The sequence below is a fragment of the Dromiciops gliroides genome, chromosome 3 (assembly GCF_019393635.1).
Source record: "Dromiciops gliroides isolate mDroGli1 chromosome 3, mDroGli1.pri, whole genome shotgun sequence".
NCBI lineage: Eukaryota > Metazoa > Chordata > Mammalia > Microbiotheria > Microbiotheriidae > Dromiciops > Dromiciops gliroides.
Genome location: NC_057863.1, coordinates 279,209,308 through 279,221,691, shown reverse-complemented (window position 1 = coordinate 279,221,691; position 12,384 = coordinate 279,209,308). Strand labels below are relative to the sequence as shown.

Below are 12,384 nucleotides of genomic sequence, written 5' to 3'. Positions count from 1 at the left end.
CCCCCCCCATACAGTGGAAACCATACCATTGGGGGCATACTAATACATATTGCTTTTACAAGAGAGTAGCTAAGGAGGGGGGAAAAAAACTTTTGGCCTGGTTTAAAAAACAAACACACAAATCTAGTGTTCACACAACAATGTCAGTAAAGCCTGCAAAGAAAGTCTTTCAAGAGACCAGCTGTTCGTGCCTACTGACTCTCTTTTGGAACAAAGGCTTTTAGGAAAAGAAGAGGAAAAGGATGAGGAGAAAACTCAAGGTCTCTTATTTCAGAGCTGCCATCCCCTGAGGAGTCAAGAACCAAGTGTAGCTTGAGTGAAATGCTGACTGCTCCCCTGGGAATTAGGTGGGAAATCTGATCATACTGACTTACTTCCATAGCTTCATTCCATATAAACCAGGTCTTTCTTCAAATGTTAGGATTTCTTCTTCATACACATGGATAGATAGTGCAAGAAGAGATTCCTGGTAGAGCTTATCAAAAACCCAAGCAAGCTGACACCTCACACAACATTAGGATTTAATCACCATCAAACAAAAATCATCTCGAACTCCTAGTCATCTCAACTCTTCTGATAATCTCTTTAGTTCCTATCTCTTTGTACACTTTGTTGTTCCCTCTCCCAATTTGTGAAGAGAACTTCCCAAAGAAGACCTCAATATTTTCGGCACTATTTCTGAACCATAAAACAGTGACAGGAAAAACATGTATTTCATAACAAAGACAAAAAGGAACCCAGGCAGATAGACGGGAACTTGTCCTCGATAGAATCAGGGAGTTGAGCTTTATCTGAAGCTGTGGCTAACAGGTACAATCTGTGGGTTACCCTGTCTGACTTAGGCTAAGGCTACATCCACACTGAGTAAGCATAGTGCTTCTTCCTACTTAGCTCCTGGAACAAGTCAGGGAGAAGGCAGAAAACAATTTAGTCTCACAGAAATCTGATTTATTTACTCAACCATGAGGTATTCAGGCCCCTGCTAGACTTTAGAGAATTAAGAGTCTCCTTTTCTCATCACTGGAGAATGGGGATGGAGGGTGTGCTTGAGAGAGGAGTCACTTGTTGGGAGTGATTTTCCCCATTCCACTCTATCTGTACCAACAGCAGAATTCCCAATTTTTATTTATACTTCCTTCCAGGAGGTCAGAGTTCTTGAGGCATTATACCCCAATTAGTACCTGTCAGCATACTGCCAGGTTAAAAGGGTGGGAGAAGCTTTTAGGAGCACACCTCACTTTATAAGAGTGACTATCACTTAACAGAAAAAGGGCAATTAATTCTTTCATCTCAGGAAAGCAACACTCCCCCCCCCATTCCCCACAAAGTTTCTGAAGGGAAAAATGGCCTTGCTCCTTAGCCAGTGGACAGTAAATGTGAGTGGGGTAGTAGATAGAACTGCAGGAAGGTATCAATTCACTCAAAAAGGTTCCCCCACAGTCACTTTACTTTTCTAAGTAGTACAAAGTAACAGAACCAGAGAAGCAAGACCAAAGGACCTCCCCAGAATCTGTTAGGGATGGATGATGACAGGACATTCTACCCTGCCAACCAAGAGTGCCACAAATGCTTTAAGGGAAAGTTGCCCCCCCCCCTTACACAACAGGTAATAAATTCTAAGTCTGAAGGCTCTTGATGGACCGTACAAGTTCAAGTTTGTCCATTCAGGCGTTCTGACATGTGTACTTAGAGAAATTCTACCTTGCCCAGCTCTCCTCTGCCCCCTTTGCTGTGGAGCATCTCTCTTTTAAGCTCTAGGTACCATTCAAAAGCCCAATCTACTTATCAGAGGAAATCTAGGACCAGTGTACTCATAACTACTTTTTACCAGTCTACTTTTTCCAGGCTGTCTCTTTTCAGTTGTAGACTTGACCACATGGGGTCCAGTCAAATGCTTAAGATCACATAGACAGATGATATACATGATTAATACCCAGCGGCCACTGCTAAAAGCTTAGATTAAAAGAAAAGAAAAAGCCATCCTTGTTGGTGTGCTTTGGCAGCCAATGCAATGCAGTTGTCTCTTTAGGCTGTGTAAGTGCAAAAGAGGGGCCCAGGAAAGAACAAAAGAAGTGGCAGACCTTACCCAAGGGGCAAGATCCCTCGGAATGGCCTCCACTCCAAGATCGGATCTGGTGGCTGGTAGATCTAAATGGCACTCCTCCTCCCGTTCCCCCCAACCCCCCATCTCTACACAGCTTCCAGTTATCTGGGAAGGTCTCTGAAAGCAGCCTTCAATAAGAAAGCTGAGTGACTCAAAGCCATCCTTCTAAGAGAGGAAGGAAGGGCAAGGGAGGGGCAGAGTGGAAGTCAACTTTTCCAGGGCCTGGGAGGGGGTGGCCTATCATCTAGTAGGTCTGACTACTGGGAATTAAGCCAGGAAGTAGTTTTTCTTTAACACCAAAAACACCTCCACCCCACCCTACCCTCCACTCCCCAGGGAAGTCAGTCTGGAACTCAAATTCTTTCAAAGAGATGGGAGGGGGAGGGATGGAGAGAGGCGAACGGGCGGAAGGATATGTTTATTGGACTGAAGAATTTAAAGCAATTCCTCCGGCCACCACTCCGATCCCTTTCCAATTCACCCAGAAAGGTGAGACCAGACATTTGTATGTCTTCTAGGCTGCGCCAGCCCCCTCACAGTAAGGCCAAGTTTCTGGCCAACGCCACGACCTGACCACAGGCCTGAGGAAACCACGCTCGGGCTGGAGGGGCAGACAAACGTGGTTTCTTGAAGAACGCCACCCCGCCCCCCACCGCCGGGCTTGAAAGGCGTGAGAAAACGGGCAGGCGGCATCTCTTGCTCCTACTTGTTAAACCTCGAAAAAGACGCTTCCTTAAAACGATAAAACGACCCCGCCGTCGCTGAATTGAGGCAATACAACTGTGCCCAGAGTATTATTGTGCCACAGAGCGGAACTCCTCCACCTCCTCCACCCCCTTCCCTAACGGTCCAGTGAATGCTCTCAACACTGGCAGCGAGCGAGTTTCCAGCTCCAGCTCCGGTGGACTCCCCCATTCTCTCCTTTAATTGTCTTATCAGACTAATAAAGACTGCAGCCTTTCGGGAGAAGGGGGAGGGGAGGCAAGACGTGAAGATTTTAAAATTTAACTCTTCTGATTCTAGCCTTTTTGGTCAGCTGATGAATAATTCCTTTGATTAAAAAAAAAATTGCGGGGTGGGGGTGAAAACAGAGGAAACCTTGAACGAAAGCCCGTATCTCTTCAAATACCATATAATTAAAAGACTTCCCTGCCCTTAACGTCAAAGTGTTACCTTTTGCTTCGTCGAAACTGCCTATTTTCAAGCATTCTCCTCCCCCTCAAATGTGGAAAAATATCCTTTTAAACGGGTCAAGAAAAAGAAAAGCTTTCTACACTGGTTTGGAGTATCGATCCTCTGAAACTCTCCAGCAACTTTATCTGCCCCACCCACTGAAAAGCACCCCCACTTACTTTCTCCCCGGCTTCCCCAACCCCCCTCACCCCCCATCCTCCAGTTTTCACCTAGACAATAAATTTAGTTTAATTTAGCTTCCGGTCTTTAATTTTAGCAGGTCTCCTTTTTGCATGCAAATCAATATGGCAATTACCATCTAAAAGCTCGCCCAGCCCCGGGTCAATGTAAATTGATCATTGTCCGCCTTCTACAAAATAACACCGGGAGTCTGTGGTGCATAATGAGATTATACTGGAAACTGTCTTTCAGATCACAAATTATATTTCATGCTGTCAGGATCTTCTCCAAGCGGACTTCCTTGCATGTCTAATCACACGGCACCAAACCCATTAAGGCACAAGAGAAATTTCGACTGAGGAAGAACAATACTAAAAAATAAAAGTGAAGTTTCCACTGAAGCCATGCATCCAGGCAGCACATCTATTGAAAAATTATAAAACTATGTGATTCCCCAAATAACAAAAACTTGTCTAAAATGAGCATCCTCCTTCCTTTTTTTCCTTTAAGAGAAAAATACCTTGCCTATTTCAGATTCTGCAGTATTCCAGTCTTCTACTCTCACCTTACCTAATGGTGTCTCCCTCTCTGCTGTCTCTCGACTCCCCCCCTTCTCCTCACCCCAATCATCTATACCTAACCAGCACAAAATAAGAGTCGAATTGTTTCACTACGAAAGGTTTCCCAGGGAGTTGGTGGCCTCGGATCTTCCTGCACCGTGACTAAGGCAGTACATTCATTAGACTCTGGCTGAGGTTGAGGCCCGCCAGAGAAGCCCTTGGCGAAACATTCATTAACTCTGGCCAGGAAGAGAGTGCCAGAGAGGCTTGGCCAAAGGTTCAGGTCCTGGACCTTCAGGCAGGTCTAAGAGAAGGTCGGCCTAGCTGGAATTAGTTATCAGCTGGAGGCTCTGTAAAGGGACCTCAGTTTAAATACTTACAACCCCATCAAGGGCCTGAGATTGCTTACCCAGCGAGAAAAGCTCCCAGTTTCTCCAATCCTCTAAATTCTAGATGTTCCTTCTTTGAACATCAACCCCTTCTCCCTTTTAAAAATAGGTCACACTGGGGCAGCTAGGTGGCACGGTGCATAGAGCACTGGCCCTGGATTCAGGAGGACCTGAGTTCCAATCCAGCCTTAGACACTTGACACTTACCAGCTGTGTGACCCTAGGCAAGTCACTTAACCCTCATTTCCCTGCAAAAAATAAAAAAAAACTTTAAAAAAATAGGTCACACCTCTCTCATACTTAAGAGTAGTTTTAAAATGGCAAGTGGCAATTTACTCTTCTGAAGAAATGCTTGTTTTATTTAAGGGGATATTCTGCAAGTAAGAAGGGAAAAAAACCTGATAAAAGGGGAGAATGAGAGTCCACTTTCTGAGGCGTAGGTAGGGTCCAGAGCAACCATAAAATGTCACTCTTTTTTCTCTCTAGAAGGAAATGTCATGGGGTGGAGAAACCCTGTACCCCATTTCCCCCATAACAGAAACATCTAGGATTCAAAGTTAGAGTGGAAAGTGTGACTGGAGCCATAATGTCTGAGTTCAAATTCTAGTTCTACTGCCTGTGTGACCTGGGGCAAGTCGTTTTCCCCTCTGGGCCTTAATTTCCTTATCTGTAAAATGGGGCAGGGTTGGATTGGATGACTGCTAAGGCCCCTTCTAGCTCTCCATTGATCCTACCACAATCCTTTTCAAGACCCAATGAAGTGCTTAAGGCTGGTCTACAAAGCAGAGGTAAGACCTAGGAAAAACCTTCTCAGAATAAATACCTAGAAGAGTTCAGTCCATCAGACTTGAAACACAAGTAAATTCCCCCTAACACTGTGGCTCCCAAAAGTCAGCTTTGCTGAGGACCCCTTTCCTTACAAAACCCCAACAATCTGTTCTGCCCATCCCATCTGCCACCACAACATAGGGGAGAACATTCAGCCCCAGGGCCCACCAGAAAGTGATGAGATTTCTTGTATCATCCAAAAGATGGACTTTTTCTTTGGGTCACCATGAGGTGCTTCCTTACCCCGACAGTGCCAGCCTCCATACAAATACCCTTACCACCATTTTCCCACCAACTTTAAAGGAGGCTAAAAAACCTGATCTGGACCTATACTGGTGACACTGAAAACAATTCCTCATTGGTACCCTCTAAGCACCAGTCAAAAGTTTGGGTCAAAGTTGGCACAGGAGCAAAATAGTAACATAAACGTCAGCAATGCTCAGAGGACGACCCTGAAGGAAGCAAGCACGTAGGGGACCTCCATGAGGCACTGTGCTACCTCTTTCACACAGTCTCCAAAGCCTCAAATACATCCAGGGTACTGGATGGGAGAGAATGTTCACTGAGCTAGGAAGAAGTTAGGTAAAGAGGGAGATGGCCGACTTATCCTCCACTGAGGATTAGGTACCTACGTGACCCAGTTTGTTAAAACCCTGGGTCTGAAGTCAAAAAGACCTGAGTTCAAATCCAGCCTCAGCACATAGCAGGCATTTAATAAATGCTTATTGACTATTCTTTTCTTTCTTCTTTTTTTTTTTTAGTGAGGCAATTGGGGTTCAGTGACTTGCCCAGGGTCACACAGCTAGTAAGTGATAAGTGTCTGAGGCCGGATTTGAACTCAGGTACTCCTGACTCCAGGGCTGGTGCTCTATCCACTTCGCCACCTAGCTGCCCCGATTATTGACTATTAAAAGCGTTTAACTGTAATAGTTATTGTAATACTAGCTATGTGACCTTGAACAAGTCACGCATCTTTTGGCCTCTGTTTCAACAGCCGTAAAACAGTAGATCATCCCCCTCCATAGAAATGCTAGCTGTTATTGTTATTAGGGCAGCTAGGTGGTGCAGTGAATAGAGTGCAGGGCCTGGAGTCAAGAAATGTCTTCCTTTCTGGCCTGAGTCACATAGCTGTGCCACCCTGGGCAAGTCCCTTAACCCTGGTTAGCCTCAGTTTCATCATCTGTCAAATGAGCTGGAGAAAGAAATGGCAACCCATTTCAGCATCTTTGCCAAGAAAATTCCGAATGGTATCATGAAAAATCAGCCATGACTGAACAAGAAATTATTATTATTCAGTTATTAAGTATGCAACGAATTTGTGTTTCTGCTATGAAGATCTCTAATAACAAGATCCTCCCTGGTCCACCACCATATATTTTTTTTTTTTGTGGGGCAATGGGGGTTAAGTGACTTGCCCAGGGTCACACAGCTAGTAAGTGTCAAGTGTCTGAGGCCAGATTTGAGCTCAGGTACTCCTGATTCCAGGGCCGGTGCTTTATCCACTGAGCCACCTAGCCGCCCCCACCACCATATATTAAGAAGAATACCCAGGGCAGCTAGGTGGCAACAGTGGATAGAGCGCTAGCCCTGGAGTCAGGAGAACCTGAGCTCAAAGCCAGCCCCAGACACTTGACACTTACTAGCTGTGTGACCCTGGGCAAGTCACTTAAGATGGCCTTAGACATCCAAGGCCATCTCCAGTCCTCTTGATATATATCTTGCTGCTAGGCTCCAATGGCTCTGGAGGAGAGAGCAAGGCTGGTAACTTTGCATAGCCCTCCCTCGATTAAATCTAATTCACTCCAAGTCATGACATCACCTGCCAATGTCATGGCCCTCCTTGAGAACGAGGGACAAACAACAAGGAAAGTGCCCAAGAAATTCTCCTTATCACTTCCCACCAGTTTGTTTTCCTAGACATCACGATATCCAGACACTCATCATTCTGTGCAAGACAAATCCACTCTAAAACTCATACCTCCTCAGACCATTTCCCACCCCACTTACAGGACCCTGAGTCATTTAACATTCCTAACCACCCCACCTTTCCAGCTTCTCTTTAAGAGTAGAGTCCCCCTCATTCAATTGTACGCTTCTTGGGGACAGGGATTATTTTGTCCAACACACCCCCTCTTAGTTCCCAGTATTCAGCAGTGCCTGGCACTAGGAAGCTCCTAATAAATGTTTGTTGCCTATTAAAGATATTTAACTGTAATCGATATCACTACCTTGTTATTGTTGTCCTACTACTCCTGGCCCCTTCAGGCTCCTCATGAGGGCTGTATTCCCAATAAAGGTTGGGGTATCCCAAGCTCAGACTCCAAGAGGAACACATATAATCCATGCTTCAGGCAAATTCAACGTAAGATTTTCTATGTAGGCTTCCTGTTACTCTTCTTTTTCCTTTCTCCCTCAAATACTGTTCCTTCAACCTTTATTTCTCAATCTGCTCTACCTGGTTGCCCTCCCATTGCATTTATTAGTCTCTGGTCTTGTATCCCCAGTAAATGAAATAACAAATGTGATTCAAAAGCACATCCCCCCCCCCCCCAATATGAGGAACCATGTCAGAGCTAGTCTCCTCTTCAAATCTTCGTTAGACAGGCTCTGAAACATAAGGGAAGTTGATTCCATCTGAGAACCTCGAGACAATTCTCTTTTCAGGCCCTTAGACCCCTTAAGGATGCTGGAAGACAGGAGGTACCTTGTAGCCACTGATCTTCCTCCCCCAGCCTTTGGCTAGGCCATTTCAACTCCCCCCTTCTTCAAGTATGTGTGTGGGATGTATATTTAGAAATCACTCGAATTTATTATTAAAATTACTAACAACTGGGGCAGCTAGTGGATAGAGTATCGGCTCTGGATCCAGGAGGACCTAAGTTCAAATCCGGCCTCAGACACTTGACACTTACTAGCTGTGTGACCCTGGGCAAGTCACTTAGCCCTCATTGCCCCAGGGGAGGGGGGAACATTACTAACAGCCAGCAGTCAGAGCTTTATGGTTTGCAAAGTAATTTATATGTACTCTTTTGAGTCTCACAATAATCCTGTAAGTAGGTGCTATCTATTATCTCCATCTTGCAGATGAAGAAAGTGGGGTTGAAAGAGGTTAAATGAGTTTTCCAGGGTCATACAACTTCCAAATGTGAAATAGAATTTGAACTCAGATATTCCTGACTCTACCCACTCTGCCACCTTTTATCCAATGAATGCACCCTTATGTATTTCCCATGCAGAAAAAGTTATATATGGGGGGAAGCTAGATGGTGAAGTGAATAGAGCACCAGCCCTGGATTCAGGAGGACCTGGGTTCAAATCCAGACTCAGATACTTAATACTTACTAGCTGTGTGACCCTGGGCAAGTCACTTAACCTCAGTAGCCTCACCCCACCCCCCAAAAAGTATATGTATGTATATGTCCAGGTAACTAAGAATCTATACAGAAAGTCTAAGATATTATTTCCCTATGTCTCTGTGCAGGAGAGATGTGTATGTGTGTGTTTTCACAAACTACTTATACAAGTATGTAAGCACTTTCTGCTTCTGAGTGATTCTTTTCATATACCTTTAATGGGTCTTTGTTCCTACTGGTCTCTTCTCCTAAGAATCTGTAAAGGAGTTTTTGTCTGAACATGCATTTATGTGTCTCTGACTTTGTGTCTCTCTTGGTGTATTTCCGTAAATGTCTGTGTGTATGCCTACCTGTCTTTGCACATATATATCTTAAGGTATAAGGTATTTGCAACTCTTCCTCCTGCATCTAAATTTACATCTCCACCCTAATATCTGATTTACAAGCCTATGTCTGAGTATGGCAAAGAGCTTTCTCCTAAAGACATGACCCTTAGACACTAACAGAATGAAGGAATCCTCTGTTACCCCTTCATCCATCCCAATCTAACAAAAGGACCTCATTAGAAAATGATTCCTCAGTTTCTGAACCAATCTACCATTGGTCCTACACAAACATATCACACTACACGTCTCCAAACCTGTCATGATTATCTCTGCTTACACATACCTAGCTCTCTATATAATTGTGTGTATGCATTTTCCCCATGTATTACTATCACTACATATACTATACATCTACTAAAATCTGTTTCCTGTCCGGAGGACTCTAAAGGGCACACTCTTTCTACTACAGAATCATGCCATTGAATCTTAAGGACCAGCTGGCCCTTCCAATTGCCCTACAGCTGAATTCTTCTATATGTGTTGTCTCCCTCAATTACTGTGTAAGTTCTTTGAGAACAAGGATGATCTGGCTTTCTGTTTGTAGCCCCCAACACGGTGTTTGGCACATAGTAAGAGCTTAATAAATCTCAATAAATGCTTTTCAATTCAGTTGCATTCCATCTATCTCTGAATCTGACCTATAGATGTCTGATTTTGTGACTGCACAATCATATCATTCTGTAAGTCATGCTGTGCCTGTTTATGTGCATTAGTTAACTTCTTTCTGTAAATGTGAAGGTTAATGTACTCAAGCCCCTAGTCTTCAAATATGAGTGTGAGTTGTATACACACATGTATACACATACTCACACACTCACATCCTCACCTAAAAATAGGCAAGGAATAAACTGCATAGTCAACTTTCTGATAAAGAACTTTGGGGAATGAATTATTTGGCACCAGACTCTTTGGGTTGTCCTCCCCATCCCACCCCCCCAAAAAACACCGAACCCTATACCTAACACAGCAGAGTACCCAGGAACACTGATACACATACGAGAGAAAGAGTTCTACGTAGGGGTCATACCTTCCTTTCCCCTCCTTAATCAGACTAATTTTTCAAGTTACCCTCCACACCGTTAAAGGGTTAAAAGAAAACCTTATTGACCATTTTTCTCCTCCCTCATTACCCCCATTCTCCCTTTTTGTGCTCCAATTTATCAGCTCTAAGAGCCTGCAAGGCAGCATAAACTGACGTTGCCCAGCCAGAACACCTGAGAACCCAGGACTCTTCAGCTCTGCTGGCTCGATTCACCTTAGAGGTGCCTGGAGGTGAAAAGGGAGTAAGGATGACCGATGCCCTAGTAACGAGCTTTAGCAATCTCAGGGAAGAATATTCCAATCGAACTGCCGCCCTTCTCCCGTGTTCTGGTCAGCTTGGGCTTTTCCCCGAGCTCTAACTCTGGGCAGTCCTATTTTTATCTGTTTAATCCCGAACTGGGCGGGGAGCAAACCGCGACGAGCTCACAGAGAAAAGGGGGGGGCGGGGGGAGAGGGAGAGACAGCGAGGCAGAGACAGGCAGAGACAGAGCTAGCGAGCGAGAGTGTGTTAAAGAGCCAGAGCCAGAGGACAGACAGCGACAGAGAAGGAAGAAAAATGGATGTCTTGGCTGGCTCTGCTTCCCACACTGAAGGCAATACCCAGGAAAGTTAAATGCCTCTTAATCACACCTCCTTCCTGCCCCTCCTTCCCTCCCTTCCCCCTCAGTCGGTTCCCAAGTCTACCTTCAAAACACCCCCCACCCCCCACTTCTCAAAGGTGGATGTAGCGTGGGAGGTAGAAGCCCAATCCTGCAAAAGGCTGAAGAATAGTTAATGAGTTGTGCAACTCATTGATCCAGAGAATACTTCCTAATTAACTCTCAGTCACCTATTGGTGAAGGCGTCTCAAAGTACTGCACTGGGGATAAACCAAAACCCCTGGCCTTCAAAAGAAGAAACCTAATAATCCCCACCCCACCCCACCCCCACAGCAATTAGGGTGCTCAGTACACTGCTGGCCACCTTCGAATTAAAAACCAGGCACAATATTAATAATCCCAATTTCCCCCTCAACGCTCCCAGAAGAACAGTAATTTCAAAGTGCAGACTGAATAATGGCTTGAGGGTGGGGGGGTTAGAGAAGAGAGGGAAGGAGAAGTATATTACAGAACTGCCCACATACAAGGCCAACAATTAAAATGCCCTACGCACTTGCCATCTTATTAGAAAAGCCGAATCCAACACCAAGTAACCATTGATTTCAGCTGGTAGTGTCTGTTTCCAATGCCACAGGAAGTGTCAGATGGCCAGAAATATCCAAGTTGCTGTCTGTGCCTACCACCCACCACCTTCTGGGGTGGGAGACTTCCTCCTTATCTTTGTTAACCGACCAATTTTAGGTATTCTCCGAATAGAACCTGGCTAAGGCCTATCTTTGAGACCAAAGTCCTCTTCCCATACCCAACACAACTCCTAAAAAAATAAGGTTAAAAACCAAAGCTGTCTAGACTCTATAAGCCTTTTCCACTAGTCTATGTGCATACCAATTTGGGGCTATGACGTTTTGTGTGTGGTTTTTTTTTGCTGTTTATTTTTAAATACACATAGCCCTCCTCCTCCTCCTCTTCCTCCTCCATACATACACACTTGAAGTGGCAAGTCAGCTTACTTTCTGGAAAAGACTCATTAGTAGAAAATTAAAGCTTCATCCATCTCGGCCTACCATTGGTCAGGTACACACACAAGTAGCAGTTTCCTAGACCTCGGATCAGCGGAAGACTAGACGGGGGAAATTGCAGAGGGAGGGAGGATCGCGGGAGAAGGCTATTTTTTTTTTAAATAAAGAACTCCCCGCAAACGTCGCTCCGGACTCGCCTTATCAACATCAAATACATAGTTCGTCTGCAGCACATTGCCGCGAGAGTAGGCGAGGAATTTACCGAGCCTTTCAGGGCAGGAGCAGACGGTCCCTCGGCCGGGCCTGCGTCCACCTCGGCTCGAACCCCGCCCCCCCCAACTCGCACTCTCCGACTCCCCATCTCCCCCATCGCCGCCACATTCGCAAATTCCACTCGCCCCCCACCGTCCCCACAACCTTCCCACACACGCTGGACAAGAGCTTCTGAAGGCGGAATAAACTTTTCGCTGGCACTGGACAAGGACCTACACCAAAAAACACCCGCACACAAGGAAAAGCTCTTCCGAATCCGAAAAGGATTCGGTTTCCACACAACCAAGGTCTCTCTCCTAGAGCCAGCACCTCCTAACGCCTCCCCGCCACCCACCCCAAAAGACTGAACTCCATTCCCCCCACACTCCTCTGAGGCCAGAACTTTCAACTCAGTCCGCAACGCCCCCGTGGGGGTGGGGGGTGCTAGTAAAGAAATAAACATAAAATAACGTTTTTCTAATAAAAAAAAAGTGCCTGAC

At 45.3% G+C, this 12,384-nt stretch overlaps 1 protein-coding gene across 8 annotated transcripts in view; it reads right to left on the bottom strand.

Annotated features, from left to right (window-relative positions):
- Positions 1 to 12,384, bottom strand: part of BCOR (BCL6 corepressor) — a 165,491-nt gene that overhangs the window by 50,684 nt on the left and 102,423 nt on the right. The gene's annotated exons all lie outside the window — the stretch shown is intronic.